Source organism: Corvus moneduloides, chromosome 6 (genome assembly GCF_009650955.1).
Source record: "Corvus moneduloides isolate bCorMon1 chromosome 6, bCorMon1.pri, whole genome shotgun sequence".
NCBI classification, from domain to species: domain Eukaryota; kingdom Metazoa; phylum Chordata; class Aves; order Passeriformes; family Corvidae; genus Corvus; species Corvus moneduloides.
This window is the reverse complement of record NC_045481.1, coordinates 42,344,144-42,365,457: the sequence shown is the minus strand read 5'-3', so window position 1 is coordinate 42,365,457 and position 21,314 is coordinate 42,344,144. Positions and strand designations below refer to the sequence as shown.

Genomic DNA, 21,314 nt, shown 5'->3' with positions numbered 1-21,314 from the left:
AACTAAGAAATGTTACTAAATTAGAAGTAATTTCTCAACATCTTTGACAGTAAGTCTTTTGTTCTTCAAGCTGGCCCTAGAAACCAAAAAGATAACCACAGTTGCTGATAAAAAGCCTTCCTATACCAGTGTCTTTTTCTGTATCACAAAAAACGTCTGCTGAAATGTAGCTGCATAAAGATGTACAGTTGAGACTCTAATAGCAGCCTAACCTATATGAGAGTTCTGCTATGAAAAATGCACACAGAAATGTTTGCTTGGGTGCACACACTCCAAATTCCTCACCCTCAGACAGTAGATGAAACATCAAAGATTTATAACTCCTTGAAACATCACCACTTTTGCCCCAAAGGAAAAAGTTAACCTCAGGCCTCCAACCCTCCAAATTAATAACCAGTGCTTAGAACTTAAGGTCTTTATTAGGTCTTCAAATTTAGTCTTCCTACTGTAGCTCCTACAGTTCCCTCACAAATTTGCTTAAATGTGAAGTATTCCTTAATCCCTAACAATAAACTTAGACCAAAAATAAAAGAACAACATTATGCAAATTTGCAAGTATGCGTCAATACATTAGCAGCAAGGAAACATATTATTATTACAAAATGCATGCCTGAAATCACAAGGCTTCAAAAGCATTTTTATTTCAAATCAGTTTTTAAAGAGTATGATTTGTCTAAAGTGTTATTCGGACCTCTTCAGATGAAAGGAGAAAAATGGATTAATAACAAAGGGCATACTGATTGAAATCTAATTTCTATTATCACAGCTAAATGATGTTTTTGCATGCAAGCTGAAGCTGTGTATTTTGTGATACACAGTCCCCTAACACAATGTCACTCATTTCTCTGCTCTTAGAGCCATTTTCTGTTGAATTGAAAATAACAGTGCCTCATGTAACTACACAGTATAAAATGCTTCCAGTTAAAAGCCAAGTCTCTAACCAGAGAAAAGAATTAAATCAATCATTCCCAAACAGTGTTTTCAGCTGAAGAATAATGTCCACATAAAACCCTTTTAAAATAATGTGTATCTGGATTATTATCAACAGTACTCAGGTGATTAATTTTTCACCCCCAAATCACACAACAATAAAATTCCTAACAGAATTCCTATTCCATGAAATAATGATACTTTGTAAAAACACAGAACAAACTAAATCATGAAGAACTCTAGCAAATGAAAGATATTAAAGACAGCACAGAAACAAAAGAAACATATCACGAGATGCCCCAGATTCACAGATCCTCAATGTACTGTCAAGTACTCAAAAATTCCATATACCGATCCAGAGGGTGGGAGTTAATTTAACCCCAGAAGTGAAGCCCCCTGAGCCAGACAAGATTTTTCAAAGCACAGAGAGCTCCAGCTCTAATCCCAACCCCATCCTCCAGGATTCCTAAGAGCTACTTCTAGCACCAAAACACCCCAGCTAGGAGCACAGCCTGACTTCTACTTTCCAGGCTTTGTGGCAGACTACTTCTGTAAGAGAACCATGTTTAATTAGCTTCTACTGGAACAGCACTGTTATTCCTGAACGTTATCAGTTGGGATGAAAGACTGACTGAGGACACACATTTTAGTTTCCACTAATCTGCATTTTCTGATCTGAAAAAAAGTTCTTGCAAAATGTAGATCAGTTCTCACCAGTACTGACACCACCCTGTGGCTGCTAGAATACCTTTGATTGCTGAATGTGCTGAAAATCAAACACCTGCAGCACGTGTGTTTAGCTATCTTGTTAGCTGCTAGACTAAGGGATGTGTAAATAAATCAGTATTGTGTGCAGCACATCGTTTGCTAACCTTTTACAACAACAAGGACTAGGAGTCTCTTCCAAAAAGCAGGGAGAACAACTGGGCATCGTAAAACTGTAAGTGCTGTAATAGCAGAAAATGTAAATTATGGGATGTCATATATGGAAAGCTGAGGCTTCCGGATCAGCTATAGCCAATAGCTACAGTCATTTTAGGCCAACTGCAACCTAACTTTTAGTCTAGATAATAAAATGGTACTAAGACATTTCACTTGTTGTTTCAAATGGATGGCTTCTATCAGAAAATCTAATGAGCATATCAAAGAAAAGAATTCATCTTCACAATGTGATAATGGAAAAACAATTTTCTTTCCCTAACAATGAAAAACTTGATCTTAAATCCTCTGATCATGACACTGAAAATATTTATGAACCAGAAAAAGATAACTATCTAGATGTTGATAAAGGGATGCCTAGTAATTTTATTTTTCTACCAGTCTAATTCTGCAGGAAGCTACAAACATCTTTGTCAACTGTCCAGCTAAAACAATAATTTTGACACCACACCTCCAGCCTTTTTGTCCATAGGACCCATTTTGCAGTTTCTTGTTTTCAGTCTTTCAGCAGAGAACACAGACACGCTGCAGTTTCCACTTCATAGCTTTTATATCCCAGTTCGAGAATCCCCACCTACAGTTGAACAGATTCAAACTATTCTTTCCTTCAACTGATAATTTATTTGAAAAAACACCATTTTTTATTAAGTAATTTATTTTTTAGAGTTGTTGGAAAATTCACCTGACCAAAGACAAGTTGACTGGCTGTGTGTCAAACCTCACGTTTAAGTTCTGGCTAGTCACTATATACGGCACATCTCCTCAGCCAGTGACATCACTTCTACCCGTGGACTAGAGCTCTTCTAAAAACAGTGACAGAAATCGTGCTGAAAACATTGAAAACCAGGATGCTCAAAATCCTCTTTCTGTGAGAGTGCATGACTGCTTGGATGACAGATATTCAGTCTCGGAACACTGGAGCCCATGAATTGTCCCCGCAAATGTCTGTGCACAGACAAGACCGAAACAGCACCATGAACAAAGATGAATCAATTAGCCTTTCAAAAGTCAAACGAATAACAGAGATCCAACCTCAAGAACTGTGTATTTTTCAAGCAGGAAATGCTCATGGCAATGAAATCAAACATCAACAGAAGAAATGTTAAGAGTGTTGTTCCACTAGCAATACCAGAAACAATGCTGCTACTGAGTAGTGACAATGCTCTGCACACATTGCCATGGGAAATAACAAATGCCCTTTTTAGCCTCCCTTTCTGTACTAGCACATTAAGTCAGAGAAGGTAATTAATATTATTTAATGTCTCCTCCAAACTGAAAATTTTAATCAGAGTTTACACTTCTGTCGGGCACTGCGTAGTTGTGTTTTTGCAGTTTCTACCATAAAAAAATACTGCTATTTTTGGGGGAAGTTAACTAATAAAGGCATTTATCAAGTGCCAGGTCATTTTCCTGACCAAGTAGGCCCTGTATAATTTTTTTTTTTTTTAGAGCTTCACTTATCAGTTAGGATTAATTTTAAGTTGTGCTGCTATGAACCTTCCTATCTGAAGCGTACGAATGATTAATAGCACCGGATGAATATTAATGTGCAAAGTAAAACAAGGGGATAAAAATATCTTCCAAAAAGTGTTACCTCAGACAATCTACCACTGTACCTTATCTGCTGCTGTGGAAAAAAAAATAAATTAAGAAACATCTCTAACCAAAGGTTTCTTTGTTAAAATCAAATCATAATCACTACCTAAACTGAAGACATGACAACTTACATGTTGTTCAGAACACCCAAGAGAATATCAGTCCGTTTTCTTTCTGAATCAATAAATAACCATGATTTCTTGCAATAAAGGAATTCATTTCTGAAAGACAAAAGAAAAACCAAACAAAAAAACCCCACGAGGTTAAATTACACACAGGTTTTTTTAGTAGCTGCACTGTGATAATACGTGAAAATACATAACCATAGCTGGGAAATTTACAGGAACATGCTACAATTTCGTTAAAAAACCTGCATAATTAAATCTTTACTTGTAAGTGTAAGCATACTATTAAGATATTGTAATACTCAAAAGATGTTTCACGTATAGGTTAACGTTACTTGAGCTACAAGGAGTTTAACATTTCTGGTTTATTTTGTACCACCAGAAAAAAAGGTTTTATTTTCAGGAAGCAAGCATTCTCAATTTCAACCAAAAATGCCTTTCACAAAGAGTCTAACAGAAAACAGAATCTTGTCCAAAAAACCCCTAACATTGTTCCTATTAAAAAAAAAAAAAAAAAAAAAAAAAATCAGATTTTCCTTGAAAATTAATGGCAAAAAGATTTGAAGAAAATCTTGCCCATTACATCCCAGAGTACCTCCCTTTATCCCTTTTCAATATGTATTAATGAGAATCCATGAAGAAAAGATCAGGTAGGCTGAATAATAAACTCTTGCAGTGAAATCAGTTTAAGAGGGGAATAGGCTGGCAAGAAAATGAAGACTGCTCTATACATACACACGTGTATATATATGGTCTATATACAGTTTATTTCTACTGCTCTGACAGAAGTTTAATAGAGCATAAAATTCCCTCTAGTAGGAAATTAAACTGATTTTAAAAATTTTGCCTCGTGCAGCTGTAAACAAATCCTAGTTAGCAAGTCTTATCTCTTATCCTAAAAAAAAAAAAAAAAAACCATGGTAAGATTTCCATCGGTATTGTGGAATGTTCCTTGCTGTCAACAGAGAATTTCAAGCAGTTTTGATTAGTGAATGTATTTCTGCAGATTATTTTTTTTAAATTGTTAGCTAAATTATTTAAACCTTTTTTCCTTACTGTTTGTGACCCCTGTGAACCAGTTTTCAGCCATCCTACAGACGAGGAAGCTAAGCACTGAGAAAAAAATTACTTAGAAGCTTTTAGTAATGTTTAACCTTTCAAGACTGAGAGAAAATATAACTGAGGGTGAGCTGCAGTGAGACAATATGTTAGGTTATGCCTAATAAGTCCACTCATCACCTAAAGCTTCATCAAATTCTTACAAAGAAACAAGTGATGGCATGCAGGTGCTCATGGAATGAGTGCTGGTAGCATGATACACCTTTCCAGTTTTGTCAGCCTTTCATGGAACTGTGATTCTGACATCCTGCATTTATCTAGCCATAAAGAAATACAGACTGGATACAAGCAACTTGATTAAGTGGAAGGTGTCCCTGCCCAAAGCAGAGTGGTTGAACCAGATGACCTTTAAAAGGGTCCTTCCGACTCAACCTATTCTATGGTTCTTTAATTCCCAATAACCTCTTGCCTCGTTCGATGCCTTCCAGTTGTTCAAAAGTTATATGGGTTCACAGAGAGTAGAAAAATGCATAAAACACGGTAAAATGATCTTTACATTTCTAAGTTAAGTATCTGCGGCCTTTCCCTCACCAAACTATGTCTCTTACAAGAAAAAATTTCCAAGGATTCATTCATATGCAGCTCACCTGCTCTGACTCTCATAAAAGTGTCTCCACAGGAGCAGTTAAAAGACAACTGATTCCTGCCTAAGAATGCAGCAGTCAATGCAGCCTCTGTGCCTTGGATAACAGTGAAGTTTGTTTCCCACTCACATACATGGCCACATAATATTAGGACTGCCACCTAAGCGTATAGGTGGGTTTAGGGCTTGCAGTGACTACATGGAAATATCTAGTCCCTGGTATCATCTGCTTATTGTGAATATACGGGGTATGGAAGCAAAGATCATTAGAGTAAAAATATTGCAAATTTGAGTAAGAAAAAATAAAATGAAACCAGCGAAATATAAAATCTGGGGGGAAAAGTCCATTTACTGACGTTTAAGAAGACATCCATATGGCACATCACAGAAACGAGTTCAGGGAAGAAGAGTATAATGGTTTTATGTAAAATTAGGACTATGAAGTCCTTCAAAATGTTTTGTCTCACAGCCCATTGTCACATAGTGACCAAAAGTGTCACTACTAAACATAAAGAGCTGAAACCAATTATCTTCTCATGTACAAACATTTTATATTTTAATAAGCACTACTGAAAGTTTAGCATTATGAGTTTAAGGGAGGAAAAGTAATAAGAGAAGAAAGTAAATTAAGGTGAGATAATCTAAATATGAAAACGCATTTAATCAGCATGATGCAATTTTGATGTAATTACAAAATTTTACACAAACTTTAGTCAAGGCTGTTATAATTAGTGTTGTCTAGACCACAGAGGGTCTCGAGCTTGAAAAGCTGTAGCTAAGAGAATGATAATGATTACACATGGCAAGTTTAAAGACAGCAAAATGTGTAAGATGTTTTCAACATCCACATCCCCAGAGTAGTGTCACTTACTTTTATTTATTAATATCCTCCAAATGCAGCACTTCAGAAGAATTCAACTAATCAGCTAGCACACACACTATTTTACAGAAATAGAATCAAGGATCTTCAGACAGACTTCTGCCTACTTGCCCTTTAGTTACTTAGAGAAACTATTAGCAAAAAACATTTGTGACAGTATTTTTCCATTGTTCTGTTATTCTTAATATCATATTCCCTGTGTTTAAAACTAGGAAATAAAAAACACAACTCCTTGTCTCACCTACAGTGAGAATGAAAACAACTGATCTCAGTCTTCAGTGTAAAAACCCACGCTACAAACCTTTGGGAATTTCACCAGCTTTTTTTTCCTACTATCAGAATTTTTGAATTTATCAAATCTTCTCCAGATGCAAACAAAATACCCCATCCACAGTTAAGTGAAGTGGAAATATTACTATGTCATACATACATTTCTATTGCATTTGTACTTTTGTTTATTTTAACTTGCCACTTCAGCAGCAGGATAATGTATTAAATGTACTTACTATATAGTCCTCTATAAGCCTCAGCTAGGTGCAGTGCTGACCCTTTTCAAGCTGTCTGTCCTGCAAGTTCTCCCACACTAACAGTTTCCAGTTACTTAACTACTTCCAGGATATCAGGATACAATAAATAAACAACTTATATTCATCTGTGTTAATGTGGTTTCAATTTTAATTTATTTGTATTTTAATTTATATGTATTTTAATTTATTATTAAAAATAGGCTTGTAATTACTTTCTTGTGAAGATTCACGGAATAACTCATCTTCTTTTCAGGCATTTGTTATATGCTCACCTACCCCAATAATATCATACAACACCGTTAATATTTTCTTAAATCTAATGTTTTTTATAAAACCCTCCCCTTATAAAGTCTTATAACCCTTTCTGTAGTTATAAGTCACATTTTGACCCAACCTTTCCAAATTTATCCTTATACAGACATTTCTTCTCCATGTAATTACATCTCTGTGTTACTTTCCTACCATGCATTTTAATTTGGTTTGATTTTGGTTTTTGGGGGGTTTTTCCACAAAGGCAACCCATAGCACTACCATGCAAAGTAAATGAAGTTTTCTGGAAGATGGAAAGAACAGCAGAGTTGATGCAAGGCCAACCAATTAGCCCACAACAAAATGTGTTCAGTGCTAGTCAGTCTCTTTAAATTAACTTAGAGGAGCATAAGGTAATAGTGTAGAGAGGACTAAAACAGTGCTTATAATGAGCAAAATGGGGAGAAAATGTAACAACAGAACTTTTTTTTTGAAAAGAAAAAAAAAAAAGACTGAATTATGTCTAATTTCAGTAGTGTTGGGTAAACAGAAGGGCCAATTAAGGACTTTGCTTCAGGTTCAATTTTCATCTTGAAAATGGGTTAGCATACCTAAAGCTTATATAACATTGCTCTTACATTTCAAATTATTTCTTTCCCTTAAAAACATTAGAATGCAAATACAGTGGTGTCACAAGCAACTACTCAATCAAAATCCCTCCGAGACTTCAGAACACAACTGTCTAAGAGCCAACACGAGTGCAGTACAAAACAATTCAAGTCAGCGCTGGTGTTAATAAAACAGAAATTTCAGAAGTTATACAGCTACACAGAATTAACTGTAAGAGCTCAGGTTTTGGTCAACATTTCTACTGCTCAAAAGCTAAGCAGCAGATAATGTAACTACTACAGGAAAGCTTGGGTTTAGTTTTATACTTTATCCATAAGGAAAGGTGATAGCTTCAAGCTATCTTTCTAAGGCACTGGTTCAATACAGAGCCATTAAGGTACAGTAGTGCCTACAATTCAACAAGTTTCTGTCCTTACAGCTTTGTTTGTTTGTTTTACAGCTGCGGCACAAGGAACAGTCAGTGAAGGCTGCTCATAGGAAGTGAATTACTTTGAGCTTCCAGGAGTGATACAGAGCTTGTCAGAAATTACTCAATTTGTTGCAAGAAGTTCTGCAGCTGCAGGAACCTTCACGACATCAGGTGATGTTGCTTTGGGGTTTAACAGTTGCCCTACATCTCACAACTAAATTACAAAGACTTTGAAATTTTTCTTTTGCAACACCACTACAGAGACTTACTCTTTCCTAGTATAACATCCTGCCCTCTTTCCTTCCTAAAATAAATGCATTGAACAATGCCAAGTACTGCCCAGACAAGACATTATTGTAATCAACCTGTTTTCCCAATTTATTAACATTATGAAAAAATGCAGAATTTTTCAGAACCCAGAACAAGTCTATTGCCTCCCAGAAAGAAAGAAGAAATATGCTGTAGGCATTAGATTAGCTAGTGTTTTCTCTGTTTTAGCCAAATGCTTTACAATTCTATTTTGAAAATTATTCCTGTATTTCCCATACAGTGCAGGATCAAATCTCTAGAGGAAGAAAGAATTCACAGAAAGCAAATTCTACTTCATTTCTGGTAGTCCGTGTGTTACTGGGGGTAAAACATCCACAAAGAATCAGGCATGGTATTTGTGAATCCTGGTCGCTCACAGAACTGAGCTGTTTGAAATCAATGGATTTTAAGGTGTCCTGATAAGGAGCACTCAAAATTTACAGGTTACTACATGCAAGACTCACTTCATTTTCCGTATCTTCCTTGTGAACTTTGCCATGTTACTTCATCTTCAAATGTAGTGAGGGGGAAGTAAAAGTTTCTTGAGATTACTGATGGAAAAGAGGTAGACAACTCAGAAAGGATAAGGTCAGAGCATACATAAGTTTAAACAGGATTTACATGCTTTCAGGCCTGAACTTGAAGCTCTGCACGTAAAGAAGATAAAGTCAGTCTGGTTGCTGTATTTTTACATGCTCAAAAGCAAGTAGAGAAGGGACCATATCAGTTAAAACAGAACTGAGAAAACAATTCATGTTACATTTGAATTCTGAGACTGTCTCATAATTAAAATGTAAGATGTTACTTAACCTTCTTTATTGTGTTTATAAACATGTAATCCGCTTATTGGCAATTTCTTAGCATTTTGTGAATGTGGCAAAGTGCCTCTTTTCCAACAGGTGTTCAAACATGGATTGTCTGCTTAAAATCAAAACGCTTCCATGAAGCCACAAACATCATCAAAACAGTGGGCAACCTAAAAGCAGTCCAGACAATGCCATGGGAACCCAATGCCATTCATGTAGATTTGATGGAGTATTTAGAAAAACAGAAACATAATGCAGGAACTGCAATAAAGTAATAACAAACTGTCAGTCATAATAAAAACAGAAATCATAAGAGAGACAGCAGGTCATAACACTGATTTCTTACCAGACCTTATGGGGTGGTGGTTCCCATGTGACTATTGTTAAACACATGGTTAAGAAAAATACAGAATATTTTCAAAAGTTTCTTCCAGTTGCTAACACAGATGCTTCTCAATATAATATCTAAAAGGCTATAACATTCATGAAAACAATTAGCAAACAGTGATTATGTTCTATTATACAATATTTACAACCATTTGACTTATTTATACTCATGTCCCTGCCTGTACATATGACAATTTTTTTCATAATGGAACATAAACGTTTGCTAAAGTCAAAATTTATCCTAAGATATAACTGAAATGTTGCTTATAGTCACTGCTTTTAAACAGAATTAAAATCTTCATGTTCTGTTCAGAATATAAATGGTCTTATGAATAGGCATAAGAGATTTCTGTATCAGTTATATAAAAAGAACCAGAGGAAAAGCACACTGTTGTACTGAAACAGGAATCCTAGGTGGCTTCCCAAAGCAGAGAAGGGTTACATATGAGAATAAATGCTTTCTGAAGATTGTCATATTTATTTTCAGATGTTGATTTGCCTTCATTTAAATATTCCCTTAGTCCTTTTATTTAAATTGGTATTGGCCAAATTATACCTTATTTTTGAGGGGGTTTTAAATCAATATTATCAGGAAAGAAACTAGTCACTATGAATAAATCCAAAAGCAAATATTAGAATATGTAGTGACGTAAATTGAAAATCACATGGAAAATATAAAGAAGTTAAGTTACATCAACACACCTCCAATAATACAAAGTTCAAAATCTTCAGTGGCATTGACTAGTTGTATAACCTTTCAATAGAAAAATAAAACTACGGAGATAATTGAAACTAACCAAAATTTAACAAGTGTTAGCTATAAGCTTGAAAGTAGTTGTGATTTGTCTATAGATGAACTGTTAAGAACATGAAATAAATTCATATTAATAATACTATCATTAGGAGATTATCAACTTAGCAATCAAAAATGAGTTCACATTTTTTGACTTACCTATTTAAAGAGCTAATTATTAATCTGTAGTTTCAGAAAACTACACTGTTCATTACAAAACACTGCATAAAACCTTGTAGCAGAATCCTGACTAATCCAGTCCAACAGCCAAACAAATAAAACAAATAAAATAACACTTATTACCATACTTTTATCATCATCTTTTAATTTAGAGTTTAAACAAGAATCAGTTTATTGCTAACTGAAGTCGCAACAGCTGGAGAGCAACCCACACTGTAAGTCTCTGAAAAAGAGTCTGTAAGGAAAGCTTGGAAGATAACCAGAAGAAAGGAAACTTAATGCAAGATAGAGGTCATTCCAAGTGCTGAAAGAAGCAGGAGAGAAGGTATGGAGCTGAAAGTGAAAAAATGAAGGAAGGAAATTAGGTGTAGAATTGAATGAATATCACTTTTTAAACTCAGTAAGCAGCTAAACACACACAACTGCCTGCTTACTTTTCTCCCTGCTGTATGAGAAAGAATTTCAATGCTAAAACTGTGAAAACTCACGTGTTGAAATAGTTTCATAAGACAAAAAATAAAAAGGTAGATGCTTTTTCTACCCCCTACAAAAAATAAATAAAACAAACTCAAGAACAAGTAATTAAAAAATCCAACAAAACTCACTGCTCACCACCAACTGATCAGTGTTCAGCCAGTCCCCAAGCAAGGGCAGTCCCTGCAGATTTTCTCCCCTTCACAGTTTTCATTGCTGAGCATGACACATTATGATCTATAATATCCCTTTGGATGGTTGGCCTCAGCTGTCCTGGCTGTGTCCCCTCCCAACTCCTTGTGCAGCCCCAGCCTATTCACTGGTGGGACAGCAGGGGATGAAGAGCAAGTTTTGATTTTGTGTAAGCACTGCTCAGCAATAACAAAAACATCCGTCGTCGTGTTACCAACACTGTTTTCTGCACAAATCCACACAAGCTACTCTGAAGAAAATTAATGCTATTCCATCCAAAATGGGTACAAAAGCTTCAGAGGGTAAGACCTAAAAGACCTCAGCACGGAAACAAAAAGGAAGTTAAGAATTGCAAAGGACTCTGAAGGTGAACTTCAGGTTGTATAAGGCTAGCGATCAGAGGGGAATGGAGACAGATGTGTGAGGTGAATTTAGTAAAACAATAAGGGAAGTGATTCCAGTATATACCCTGGAGAGATCTACTAGTTATGAAGGGAATTGGCTAGCAATACACTAGGAGAACATCAATTAATATCATCATTTTTATAGAATGCAGCTAATATGTCAGGAAGACACCTTGCTTTTTGTTCTGATTTCTGTCCATAATTCTTGCACATCAAACAGTCTTTTTGCAAATCTCAGATTCACTTAGAAGTGCTCCCACCCTTCTCTCTTGCTCTGCTACTAAGGCATCATGGCCATTCTCTTTTTGTATTATCTTTTCTGAGTCATGATCCCATGCTGAATAACATAGTCCATTCCCCCTTCCACTTAAGATGACATTAAAGTAGTTTTAGGAATATATCTATGTAAAATTATAGAGAATTCTATATAAAATAACATTCTCTCAGGTTTGAAATCTCATTCTATTTGAAGCAGGTTGCTCTTGTTGCAGAGAAGTGTAGGCCCTTAGAGCAAGATTTACTTAGAAAAATATTCAATTCTTTTCTGCATTTACACTTTCTAAGAAGCAACTTATTGTGTCAAAGTAATTTAATGACCATTACTTCATATATTTGTTCTCCTTTGCTAATATCGACAAATACTGGCCACCTTTCTCTTTTCTGCTTAAACATTCTTATGAAAATATTTATTAACTCTGGTCTCACAACTGGGATTATGACTTTTCAAGCCAGCTTCCTTAGACAAAGAGAACACCTGAAGGTAAGGGTGAGAGATAAAAAGACTGTGTCATGAGTAAGGCAGCACCTTTCTCCTGGTTCTCAGTTCCCAGGCAACATCCATCTCAAGATGAGACCTTGAAGTGACAGAAACACAGACCCAGAAAACTATTTCACATCAATGCCTAAGACTCACTTATATTTTATTTTCCTCTGTCCTTTGAAGGAGCTGAGACAAGCTTTCAGACAAATAAGATACTTTTAAAATACATCTAATAGGCATATTTTGAAAGGGGAAAGTGCAATATAGATTCCAGAATTATAATGATGATGATCATTAAATGAAATAACAACTCAAATGAAGGACTCAAATAATGCTGATCACTTAAGGCAGGAAAATAGAAATGAACAAGTATTTTTTTAATAATTGGTTTAAAATTAAAGAAACACTTAAATCAGAAGCTTTTATGGTTATTAGTGTTGATGATTAGTTTCTTATGGTGGGTGATGAGGGGAACCCCAAAAATTAAGTAAGTTTGACATGCTGAAAATTAAAGGAAAAAATAAAGCCGTGAAACAGAGCTCCGATCTCCCCATACCCATAGCACTCTATACCGAACACCTGAAAGATGAGAGAAGCATTAAGAATACTTTTAGGAAATAATTGTATCTCCCCAACATATATCAATTTCTCTACCCTATTTCTTTTCCTTCTTACTTCCTCAAGGGGAAAGACTGGAGCAAAGCAAGTGAAAATAATGGGAATTTCCAGCATATTTGGAGACTGTAAATTAGTGTCAGTTGTGTTTTCTCAGGAGTCAGACATTGAACCAATTCAGGTTTGAATATTACTTTCTTACAACCATGGTTGTTATGATGACAGTAGCAAATGTCAGGCCATGAATCTACTAACAATGCAATAATTGTAGCATGAGGACTCAGACAAATGTTTTAAATTCTGCACAGCTTTAAGGTTACAGTATGTTGGTAATTCTCAGTGCCAGCACTGCAAGGGTAGGAATTGTCTATTCTTAGGAACGTTTTTACAGTGACTAACCTGTATTCCTAACAGTAGCAACCCACAAAAGAAAACTGTGATTTCCTAAGCCATGCTCAGTCAAACTCCTTGAGTAGCAGTAGTCAGCAAGAAGACCTTGATCAGGAGCATCCTAATTCAAAGGTCAGGTACCATGGCACAGCACAAAGGCTTTAAACACATTTGTGACTAAATTGCCATGCACACTAGAGCTCCAAATGTGCCCTAAGCGGTTGGTATGTACAACATGGTCAATCCCAACACTTTCCTTTCCTACCTCATCCTTGGAGTTAGTCTTTTAAAAGCTTACCCGGAAGATCAATGCTCTACCGTCGTCTCTCCCTGATCACTACAAAAGCACTCTCTCTTCCAGTATGAAGTCTGAGAGTTTTAGGTACTGAGAAGAGACAGCAAGATGTGCATGGCTGATAGGTGCTGTGTGGTCCCAAACATGACCGCTGCACACTTGCCCCATCAGGCTGTCATCAGTGCTGTTCTTACAGATTTGCTGGAGCATAGATGCAAACCCAGCCAAGATCCTGAGTCTCCGGTTTGGGAAGGCTAGTCTTTTGCTAAATTCTCCCTATTTATGTTTGATTCCAGCTTTGCATATGTTTTACTGCCATCTCATTCTGTTGGTTTCCTAAATCCATGTTTATATGTTTACTTTTTTTTTTTTTTTTGGTAGATTATAGACAGAATATACAAGTCACACAGAGAAAATACATTGCATAACAACTACCTCAACTTTCCAGTGTTTTTAATTTCTAAATTCTCAAGTTACTCTAAATTTTAGGGCAGAAAACCATATTGGAGTCATCTGGTCTGAGTACATCACAGGGTGCCTTCATAGTCAGGCTTTTGCTAAGAGTACTTTGTAACAGAATGTATTTCTTTTGAAGGAAAATGAAAAAGTTCAGGATCTCATTTATTCCTGCAAATACAGAAAATATAACTTTTATACCTGCGTACTCAGACCTGAAAACAGCAAAGTATGTAAAAAGCTCCTTCCTAAAAACATAGAATTTGCAGCTTCAGGCAAGCACACAGAAAACTGATGAATGCTTAGTCAAACTACCAAAGACTACATTGAGCAGGCATTTAAATATAGCAGTGATCAGAGGAGCATAACTTCCTTTTCTCCTCCTGCCTGGCACATGACTTATTTCAGCAATTGAAAGCATAAAACATTGAGAAGAAAACTCTCCACAACAGCCAGTGGAACATGGCCACTAGATGCTTTGGAAGCAAATAAGAGCCAAATAATGTGCCCACACTTTCAGTAGAAATGTGTTTATTTTCTTGCACTAAGAATCATGATATAAAGAGAGACCAGACATTTCTAAAAATAGGTCTTTGTAAAGTTATAATAGAAGCTTGTGGCAAGTATCAAAGAATGTAATAAAAGACCAAAAACTTCATGTTTCAAGACTGATCGAATATTAATTTCTAATGGCAAGGGAGACAGCTAAGATCTCTGGGAAAGAGCACATCATTAACAGCCTTTCTTGAATGTTAGTTTTGAGAACCTTTACCTGACCACTTTCAAACTTCTGATGGATTCTGTACCAAATAAATGACCAGGCAATATTCTGAAGAATCAATTTGGGGCATCATAAATATGCATTAGTCAAAATAAAAAGTGTCTGTGATTTTCTAGATAAATATGAAAAACAACTGCAATTTTATATCAAAATACCTAATTTACCAGGATTTCAATTTAAATAATCATAATAAACTCCTTAAGCAAAATCAAAACAAAAACACCTAAAAGCAAAAATATTCCACAATCTCTTTAGTCAACACAACTGGGCACAGGAGCAGGAAATGGAGATGTTTCATTTTGGGAGGGATGATTTACATGCTGCAGCGCAGCTGGATGGCACAGTGGGGAGGTTATTACTCCAGCAAATTGACTGAACTTTTCCAGTATTCAGAGACCCCACATATAAGATGGCTTACACTGCTGGCATGAGCAATGCAGCAACAGGCAATTCATTACAGAAGATTAGGACATAGATACACAAGGTCAACAGATTAATTCAACCTCTGTGCTTCTATTTTATTTTTGGTCAATGTTGTCTCTAAGAATATATTTTCTTGTCTATTGACCAGTGCAGTGTTAGGACAAATATGAAAGTTATGAGAAATTTCAGTGTCCTGTAACCTAATAACTCTCACCATTGCTAAGATTGTTCTTGAGTCTACCTAAATTTATCATTTTTTAATTTATTTCTACAAAATACATCAACTGCATTTTTACTGGAAGCTAGCCTGTTTGAAGGTCAGGAAAAAAGATTCTTTCAGTTTAATTTTATATGTCCTAGAAACAGTTTCTTAGCCAGCTACAATGTTGATGGAAATTGGCAATTTCCAGAAAGATGAATTTTCACTTCTGCAGCACTCTGTGAAACACCTTCTAATGTAAAGATTAATTGGACCAGAAATAGCTCTGACTATACCATTTTAGCTCCTGTCAAAACTATTTTGTCAGAGAATTTGAAAGAATGCCCCCCAAAATGCATATGATTTAGAATTAATATAGTGGTATGGGAACAGGATATATTATTAAGAACATTTCTGAACATGCCACATCTCTAAGGGAATCCATAAAAAGGATTTTAAGAAGGGAAAAAAGATGAGGGCTTCTCTGAAAGTGAAAAGGGGGAAAAAAGGCATAGCATGAGAAGCAGGAGAGAAAATACTTCCAGGATGCTGGTAAATTTTGATGCTTTGAAGATGTCCTGAACAACAAAGACATGGTATCTGGCATACAGAGAGCCAGAGAGGGGAGTGTCTGGATGAGGGTCAGTTTGCTTTTGGGTCGGCAAAGAAGAGCAGACAGTCACTGCTGTAAATAAAATCTTAATACAAAAACAGAGGGAAAAAAAACTAAGTAATCTGGAATGTGGAGTTTGTCAAAGACAATGCAAAAAGAAGCTTAATCCAAGAAAGATTGAAAGCTGCTGAAAGTTGTTTTATCTCTTATATACTGAAGAGTGATTATGTCACCTCAATGTTGTACACTAAATGCTAAATCTCTACTGTTGAAACCCGTGTTTTTCATTCCACAGCAGAGGTCCAAACTATACAATTCGAGGCAATAAATATGCAGAGGAAAAGTTTCTACTTATTTTCCTATAATTAGCATAGATAAATAATTTTATTTTGTTTAAACCTTAGAAGTTAAGTAAAAATTGCTCATGAAATTACAGAGCAGAAGCTGTTGAAAATGTATGACAGTTTCTGAGTAGGGGAGAAAAAGCAGTTAAAGAAAGAAGTAGTGGAAGAAAACAGCACCCTGTGTATTCTGTGTCTGTGGAACACAGTAACACAGTCATTTTTCAACACAGAGGTACACTTATTTAAAAACTACAGTTGTGCCACTGAACTGCATTTTCACTCACTTGATATAAGCAGCTCAGCAGATCCACTCTGTGTCTTTTCCACCTGCTAGGTAATTACAACAATGCAGTTATAGGAAGAAAAAAAATTCCTTTATTAGACATTTTTCTGTGCAGCTTTAAGAAAGGCTGAGTTTTTTCACTAACATGAACATGGTTATATAACCCCAAGTCATACCCCAAGGTATGGAGGGAGGAAATAAACTCTAGCAGAGGTTATCACTCAAGCACAGCCAATTTCCTTGAATGAGGGTAGAAAACTACAGTTAAGATTTGAGGTAGATATCACAATGTCAGCCTACTGAAAGTGGAACAGAAACGGTATTCAGGAGTATACCATTAGCAATTAAATACCAATACAGGAAAATTATCAGTAAATTCTGCTCTAAGACTGGATTTTTAAATACAGAAACTGTTTAAAGGTGAAATACTGTGGCACATCACAGTGCACGATAATTAAGGTGCAAGTCTGATATTTCAAAATGCTTTCTTCTTGGCTGTAGTATGTATTCACCATGCACAGTAATTCTCTATCATCAAAAGTTAAAGACAACACTAGAAAGATTTACCTTTTTTTTTTTTAAGCACTCAAGGGAATTAGGAACTTCAGTGGCTTTTAATGCAAAATATCCTGAAGTCATATAAGTACATTATTAAATTTAAAACAGGGAAAAAGAAAAATAAACAGAAACTTCATTTTGATGCTTCTAAAACTATTTTTCTAGAAAAAAAATTAACAAAATTGACTCAATTTTATTTGAATGTCACTTTGTATTTCAAGAGAAAATTGCTCTGCCAAGGGAATGCATGGACAAAGAGAAAGGTTTGATTTGGGAAGGAAAAAAACAAAAACCAAAACAAACACCTTCCTTTGTGAGTTGTTCAATTTATATTGTCTCAGTTTGACTGACTATAAGGCACTTTGTATTACATGAATTACATTCAAGACAGGAATAAAATTAAATCCTTCTCCTGAAGACACTATAAAGCAATGCAGCAGCCTGCTGAACTCAAAATACCTATTGCTAAGACTATCATCAGATGTGCTGGAAGTATTGAAGTAGGTGGCTGGATGTGAACATCTTTAAGGAGGGGGCAATCAAACTCTCTCCCTGAAGTCACAGCAGCTAAAAGAATTTTATCTAAAAGGATGCACCACTTTATCATTACCCACCCCACAACATATTTCACACTATAGTGGAGCAAACTTGAAATAGATAGTACAAACTGGCAAAAAAATCAGCTATGAGGACAAAAGCATAAAAGACCAAATTCAAAAGCAGTACTGTCTGCTTTTGAATAATGTGTTGGTCACTTTGACAACTGGCATCCCTCAGTGGGAAGCTAAGTAACACCATACCAATGGTGACTTTAGCTCAGCTTTGGAAAAACTTGTCCATACTATGTTTTCTGGAACAGAACAGGGACAAAAAATACAGCAGACTACAATGCACAGTTCAGATTTTCATCATGTTTTTATGTATAAAACATTGTTAATTAAATTCAATTACGATAAACTTCCAGTAAAGACTAAGTAGAGTTTTGCGATATCCTTGCATGAATACGATGATTTCTCAGGGGTAGAGGTCTCAGTTTAATAAACCAATGAACTTTTCAGTTCAATGTAGAATATCCCACAAATATTCTTAATTTCTTAGCAGTTTAGGAGGAGAAGATAGACGTTTATCATCAAAGCTGTTGGGAGGAAGAATTTTATTGTTGCTATGGTAATAAGTACGTATTTTTTACTTTATTTTGTCATACCATACAATTAACAGGCTTTAAGCATTCAGACTGGACAAGCAGGCTTCCTCTCCTGTGCATCAACAACTTGCCATAAAGAAGGGGGGAAAAAAAGGGCTGTAATCACATAAAAATAAATTTGCATGAAACTAAGAAAGTTTTAAGCTTTCACAGGGCAAACCACAGTAGCTGATTGGATCACAAAAGGATGTGTTTCTGCAGTCTCGAGTAAATAAAAATTGTGATCCAAATAGTCTCTAAAGAAAAATTTCCTTACCCTAAGGAAAAACAAAGTAGCACATATTGGGATTTCCAGTGGAGAGAAGGGTGAAGTTTTTCTCTGTTGCCCCTTTTTATATTCCATTCTGATATCTCCCATTAAATCTGAGAAGAGGCAAACTGCCAAGTCTGGCAGGAAGCCTTATAACCCTACTGAGAAGCAGTGTATTCCCAAAGAATTGGGAGACAAAACTCAAAATATAGTTAAAAGAGGACTTTTACACAAAAGCTGATTTTTAGCTTTTAATTACTGAAAAAAACCCACATTCTTTTCTTTATCAATACAAAAAAAAGACAAGAATAAGCAGAAGCAAGTCCAATGAAGGGCCACTGAAATGGTCAGGGTCAGATTCACTTGTCCTGTGAGGAGAAAGTGAGGGAGCCGGGATTGTTCAGAACAAATAACTTGGGGGGCTGGGAGGTGGCAGGGACAGTTTCTACAGGAGGTAGAATAAATAGTGGGTTCTGCTCTAAAACTTTATCCAGTAACAACTGCATTACCCATGCTTAATGTGTGTGTGAGATCGCATTCTATTTCAGCCTTAAAGACCTGTTAGTTTTCTCTAGGTGCAAGCGCCCCCCCTTCAGCTTACAGCTACAAGACATGATTTTTTTTCCTAGGAAGTCTCTTTCACTTTCATATTAACATGAATAATCATTTGTAGTAGATTCTACCAATTCTTTCAAGCCTAGCTTACTTCTGAGAAGTTGGAATCTTCCCAACTAGTAGTAGTCCTACTTCAGTTGATTTAAAAAATTTCTGAAAACACTTTTTTTTTAAACTTTGTAGTTTGCGGTAATAATTAGAATATCCTGCATATTACACTGATGTCTTCTCTTAATGAGTTCTGCTATATTATCTCCTGAATACTTATTAAACATTGTCTTAAATGAAAATTTAAGCTGCTAGCAAGGACTGAAATCTTGCTACTGAAGCACTCTTTCATCTGCATTGCAAATTAGCAGCTAAGAACATGTCTACCTGGAAGTTATGCAGCATCGGTATGGAAATCTTACAAGATCTAGGATGAGGTTATTCTTCCATAAAATCCATGAACCTGAGGCATAAGCATAGCTTTAGTCCACAATAATATTCTCATTACTTTCACAGGCTTACTAAATATTATATGACATTAAAAGAATATATTTCAAGGCCTGAGTCTCATTCCATTTTTGAAACTGTGTCCATGGTGCTTTATAACTGCAAATTAAATAAGATTTCAGTGATAAAATGGGCCTAAGTATCGAGGGGCTATTAGAATTCACATGCAGAAATACAGGACCAAGCTCAGAAACCACCTTAGTTACATCACAGGTCATCTCTATTGTTTCTCTTTCCAGACAAAAAAAACCCTGTAACAGCTTGTTTGAATCAGATTCAAATACCTATTTTTGAATTAAGAATACATTTTTAAAAATATGCTTTAAATTGACTATAACTGCTTTTGTTAAACACTGTTTTCAAAAAAAAAAAAAAAATCAATAATATATTTAGACAAAAATTGGCCTCAACACGGTAAAACAAACAACTACAAAAAATTCTAGTAAGAAAATCTTTATTTCCCTACACTTAGTGCTAGCTTGACTAAATCAGTCACTAAACTGCCTAAACAAAGTTACTATTCTGTTCTAGCTACTGAAATTAGTTTGGCATTTGTGCTGCAGTTTCTGTCGTGTTGTGGTAATCAGTCTGGATGACAGCTCTGCCATTGGTAAGGTGGACAAGTAATGATGACAAACAACTATTTTTTCCACTACCATGTAGGATTCACAAAATACAACATGATCATGTCTTGTATTGGCTGCATGCACCATGCTTCTAAATGTCATCAAGCCAAACCAGCCACCCCCCTGGATATTTGCATTTTCACCTTCTCACAGCAGTAATGGCTGAACAGAGCAGTAAGATTGCCAGCATATCCCCATCCAATTTTTGGGGTTTTTATTTGTTAGAAAGACTGGAGCTTCAAATCTGACAAAACAAATTAGTTTGGTGGCTGCAATTCAGACCTCATTCACATAGCAACAGAGTCAATAAAACCACCCAAATTCAGAAAGGTGGTGTTTTCCTTATAAAACTGCATTAAGTAAACAGAAAAAGAAGGTACTTGCTTCTCCTGCTGCAGTTTCTTCACATCATTATAACACATCAATAAATCTGTCTGAGCACCTGCCTGTTGTTATTGGCTATAAATCCCACAGTATTACTAGACTCCAATTTCATTTTAGCAAACGTCTGTTACTGATTTAATGCTCTCTGTTTCAAAGAGCTGCATCTTCAGTTGAAGACGTATAGAAACAGTAAGGCTAACAAAGCAGGTTCTGAAAAGGATTAGAGACAGTTGTCATCTTGAAAGCACTACTTTACATTCAGTAAGGTTATTGATATCCTCAAAACATAATAATTGTCGTAACTGGGAGACTGGAATCAGTGGGTCTTCCATGCAAAGTCTTAAGACCTTGGAGTGAACAGCACTAGTAAAGAAAGATGTTCTATTGTGCTGTGTTATATTACATGGTTTTTTCGGTTTTTATTTCTAGCCTCATTTTGTTTCATATACGAACAGTGAGGCCACATTTGCAACTTTGATAAAGAACAATCT

General features: G+C 35.7%; 1 protein-coding gene across 9 annotated transcripts in view; it reads right to left on the bottom strand.

Moving 5' to 3' along the window:
• LRRC4C (leucine rich repeat containing 4C) overlaps window positions 1-21,314 on the bottom strand; it is a 506,992-nt gene that overhangs the window by 296,454 nt on the left and 189,224 nt on the right. For 6 of the 9 annotated variants that reach the window (XM_032111687.1, XM_032111689.1, XM_032111688.1 and 3 more), the window contains exon 2: window positions 3,597-3,686. The exons of the other annotated variants lie outside the window; for them this stretch is intronic. The gene's annotated coding sequence lies outside the window, so the exon portion shown is untranslated. The remainder of the gene's footprint in view (window positions 1-3,596; window positions 3,687-21,314) is intronic. 9 annotated transcript variants of the gene reach the window in all.